Here is a 5,045-nt window from a genome sequence, read left to right on the forward strand (position 1 = left end):
GATCAGCATGCTGAGGATCTGCGGAAGATCCTCAAGACAATGAAAAAGGAACATGAGACCATAAGATGCACTCAGGTGCATCTTTCAGAGCTGAAAAATCAGCTGGGCCAGCTGCAGGATGCTTTCCACAGGGTGAGTGGTGAGAAGGAGAAGCTCACCAGCATCCTGAACTCAGAGCAGCAGATGAAGAAACATCTTCAGGAGAAGCTGGAACAGCAAGAGAAGTTAGAAGAATGGAAAGACATGGCTGAGATAGAGAGCCAACTGGCTCAGGATCTGCAGGAGCTTCATAACCAGTACCTGGCCCAGCTGCAGGAGCTCAGAGCCACCTGTGATCAGCACATGGCCTCCAATCAGCAGCCGAACTCAGAGAAGGAGACCCTGAAGCAGCACCTAGGAGGCAGACCCAGCTGCTGGAGCGGCTGAAGCAAGTGCAAATCAAGTTGGAGGACCAGATGGTGTCTCAGAAGTTATAGGACACTCTGAAGTGCCTGGAAACAACTAGACAACAGATGGAGCAACTGCAGGCCCAGAAGAGCGTCCTGGCTTCCCCTAGGGAAAGTGAAAGAGTGAGCCATGAAGAAGAAAAAGGTGAGGAGGCAACTCTACCTGACATGACTAACCCACAAACCATGAGGGATTCTTACCTTAAAGCACTATTAAGATGCTGAATCAAAAAAGATAAAACTCAGCAAACAGCTGCAGGAGCAGCAGGCCCAATGCAGATGCCTGGCCAACCTGGCAGCCCAGTGCCAGACAAAGGTGGAGCAACAGGCCCTCTTCCCCAAGAGCTGGAACCATGGCAGGACACACAGGTACCCAAGAATAAGCTGAAAATCTGCTTCCTCCACAACCTGCCTGATGAACTTCCAGAGTCAGGTGGATGACCTCCAACATCGATGCAGGCAGCTGTCAGAACATATCAGCACCACTGAAGAGTCCATAGTTCTCTATAAAGAACAGATGGCAGTCCTGGATGAGCTGTATAAGGAGAAAGATGAATGTGTCAACCAGCTGTCCCAGGAGAAGAGGGATAAGAAGGAAGAGCTGCAGGAGCTGCTGTTGAACCTTGCAAAGTGTCAGGGCAAGATGCCTGCAGACACCGAGATCCTTGCTGCTAATGCCACTTCAAACTTGTCAGGCCCTATGAAGATTGAATTTAGGGAGTAGCAGAAAAGTTTTGAGGAAGTGCAACTTAAAGACGTTGTGAAACCTGCCCAAGTAGAGGCTGTGGTGCCTTGCCCACTAGAACAGTCCACCACAGAGCATATCATGCTGCTGATGCGTGATATCCAGCATCACCAACAGCTTGCAGGCTTGGACAACGAGCACACATCCCTTTCTTCTCCAGACTGATGCAAATGATGAGTTTGAGATGACTATCCAGACAAAGCGGTCACCACCTAGAGTAGGCAGCTGGGTGGCATTCTCTCAGGCCTTGATATAATGGGTGATGATAGGTTAACTGCAGGCCAGATAGGATGGAGGCTGCTGGGAGAAGGCCCAGATTCTAGGGACATCTAATAGTCCATTGGTTGCCAGGAAAGGGGCCCATGTTATGGTTATTACAAAGAATAAATTGGGGCTGGGAAGGTGGCTCAGTGGTAGAGTGCTTGCCTCGCATGCATGAGGCCCTGGGTTTGATTCCTCAGCACATATAAGCAGAAAAAACCAGAAGTGGCTCTGTGGCTCAAGTGGTAGGGTGCCTTGAGCTGAGGAGCTGAGAGACAGCGCCCAAGCCCAGAGTTCAGGCCCCATGACCAACAACAACAAAAAAAAAATTCTTTACAAAGGAAGATGGAGGATGATGATGTAGTTTTCTATTAGCATATTAGTGATATTTTATAGATAAATCCCATATTATCATACTCATTATGTTATTTTCTGATGTATTTTCATGCTGATTTATGGAATAGTCCTCATAATTTAGATTTAAGGAAAAATTTATTTCCTCAAATGAGTTATCTCATTAACTTACAGGCTGGTGCATTTGTGATTTTTTTAAAATGGTACTTGGTACCAGCAACACTGATCTTCTCATTTGTATTTTAGTATATCACAATGGGGGTACACTGAGGTGAAAAACCAGCATAAACAAAAAAGAAGAAAAGGTTATTAAACCTGACAGTTTGGAAAAAGAATATTAATAAAACAAATGGAGGTATCTTGTAATGGAAAAACATACACCAAGGAAGTGCAGAAATGTAATGAAGAATAATATACAATTATAAAACATCTATAGTGAGAATATCAAGCATCCCAATTTTTCACATGAATTTTTTTTTTTTTTTTTTTTTTTTTGTCCGTCGTGAGGTTTGAACTCGGCCTGGGCGCTGTCCCTGTGCTCTTCAGCTCAAGGTGAGCGCTCTACTGCTTGAGCCACAGCACCACTTCCGGTTTTCTAGTGGTTTATTGGAGGTAAGAGTCTCACACATGTTCCTGCCTGTGCTGGCTTTGAACCAACATCCTCAGATCTCAACCTCCTGAGTAGCTAGGATTACAGGCGTGAGCCACCGCCATCCGGCTCACATGAATTTTTCAAGTGATAAATTTGGCATACTGTTCACTGAATCTGACCAAAAAAAAAGATGCACCTTGCAATCCCTGGAGCAGCCACTAAAAATATTTTTTAAAAAAGAAAAACATCTTTAGCCAGGCTATGGTTGGTTACACTTGTAATCCTAGCTACTCAGAAGGCTAAGACCTGAAGGCAACAATTCAAAGCCAGACCAGGCAGGAAAGCCCATAAGACTTTTTTTGTTTTTGTTTTTGTTTTTTTTGTTTTTTGTTTTTTTTTTTGGGTCCGGTCATGGGGCCTGAACTCTGGGCCTGGGCGCTGTCCCTCAGCTCTTCAGCTCAAGGCTAGCGCTCTACCACTTGAGCCACAGCGCCACTTCCAGCTTTTTTCTTTTTGCTTATGTGGTGCTGAGGAATCGAACCCAGGGCCTCAGGCATGCAAGGCAAGCGCTCTACCACTGAGCCACCTTCCCAGCCCGCCCATAAGACTTTATTTTCAATTAGCCACCAAAAATAAATCAATAAAAGTAAAGTTGGGGACTGGGAAGGTGGCTCGGTGGTAGAGCGCTTGCCTTGCATGTATGAGGCCCTGGGTTCGATTCCTCAGCACCACATAAGCAAAAAGAAAAAGCCAGAAGGGGCACTGTGGCTCAAGTGGTATAGCGCTAGCCTTGAGCTGAAGAGTTGAGGGATAGCACCCAGGCCCAGAGTTCAGGCCCCATGACTGGACCCCCCCCCCAAAAAAAAAGTAAAGTTGGAAGTGGAGCTGTGACTCAAGTGGTAGAGCATTAATCTTGAATAAGAGCTGGGAAAGGGCTCATTGGTAGCGTGCTTGCCTTGCATTCATGAGGCCCTGAGTTCAATTCCTCAGTACCACATAAGCAGAAAAAGATGGAAGTGGTCAGCTGTGGCTCAAGTGCTCGCTTTGAGCTGAGGAACAGTGCCCAGGCCCAGAGTTCTGGCCCAACAATTCAAAAAAAAAAAAAAAAAAAAAAAAAACTTGAACAAAAAAGCTCAGGAAGGGCTGGGAAGGTGGCTCAGTAGTAGAGCGCTTGCCTTGCGTGCATGAGGCCCTGGGTTTGATTCCTCAGCACCACATAAGCAAAAATAAAAAAGCCAGAAGTGGCCCTGTGGATCAAGTGGTAAAGTGCTAGCCTTGAGCTGAAGAGCTGAGGGACAGTGCCCAGGCCCAGAGTTCAGGCCCCATGACCGGACCCCCCCAAAAAAACAAAAACAAAAACAAAACTCAAGAACAGCAGCCAGCCTCTGAATTCAAGCCCTAGGACTGGGGAAAGGGGAGAGGGAAAGGATAGGTTTAAAATTCAGAAATTAATCCAGGCACTAATGACTCACACTTGTAATCTGCGATCTGAAGATTGTGGTTTAAAGCCAGCCCAGGCAGCAAAGTCTCCAATTAACAGCCAATAAATAAATACCCGAGCCAGGGCACTGATGATTCGTAACAGCCCTAACTACTCAGGGGGCTTGGATCTATAGATCACAGTTAGAAGTCAGTCAGAGCAGGAAAGTGTATGAGACTCGTACCTCCCCAATTAGCCAGCAAAAAAAACAGAAATGGAGGTGTGGCTCAAGTGGTAGAATGGCAGTCTTTATCTCTCTCTCTCTCTCTCTCTCTCTCTCTGGACTGGAAGCACAAGTCAAGTGGTAGAAAACCAGCCATGAATGAGCAGGCTGAGCAAACCATGAGGTCCTGAGTTCAAACACCAGTACTGGCCAAAAAAAAGTTGTCAGAAGATCCCAGTAAAGTTTTGGGATTTTTTTTTTTGTTGTCTGTTTTTGTCAGTCATGGGGCTTGAACTCAGGGCCTAGATGCTGTCCCTGAGCTCTTTTCACTCAAAGCTAGCACTTACCACTTTGAGCCACAGCTCTACTTCTGGTTTTCTGGTCGTTCATTGGAGATAAGCATTTCATGGACTTTACTGCCCTGCTGGCTTTGAACCGCAACCCTCAGATCTCAGCCTCCTGAGTAGCTAGGATTACAGGTGTGCGTCACTAGTGCTTGGCCCAGTAAAGTTCTTAACTGTTTTTTTTTGGTTGGTTGTGGGGCTTGAACTCTGGGCCTGGATGCTGTCCCTGAGCTCTTCAGCTCAAGGCAAGTACTCTACCATTTGAGCCACAGCACCACTTCCAGTTTTCTGGTGGATAATTGGAGATAAGAGTCTCATGGAAGCTGGGCGCTGGTGGCTCACGCCTGTCATCCTAGCTACTCAGGAGGCTGAGATCTGAGGATCGCGGTTCAAAGCCAGCCCGGGCAGGAGAAACTGTGAGACTCCTATCTCCAATAAACCATCAGAAAACCGGAAGTGGCGCTGTGGCTCAAATGGTAGAGCGCTCACCTTGAGCTGAAGAGCTGAGGGACAGCACCCAGGCCCAGAGTTCAAGCCCCACAACCGACAAAAAAAAAAAAAGTCTCATGGACTTTCCTGCCCAGGCTGGCTTTGAAACATGATCCTCAGATCTCAGCCTCCTGAGTAGCTAGGATAACAGGCATAAGTTACCGGCACCTG

Source organism: Dipodomys merriami, unplaced genomic scaffold (assembly GCF_024711535.1).
Source record: "Dipodomys merriami isolate MVZ:Mamm:240054 unplaced genomic scaffold, mDipMer1.0.p SCAF_19, whole genome shotgun sequence".
NCBI lineage: Eukaryota > Metazoa > Chordata > Mammalia > Rodentia > Heteromyidae > Dipodomys > Dipodomys merriami.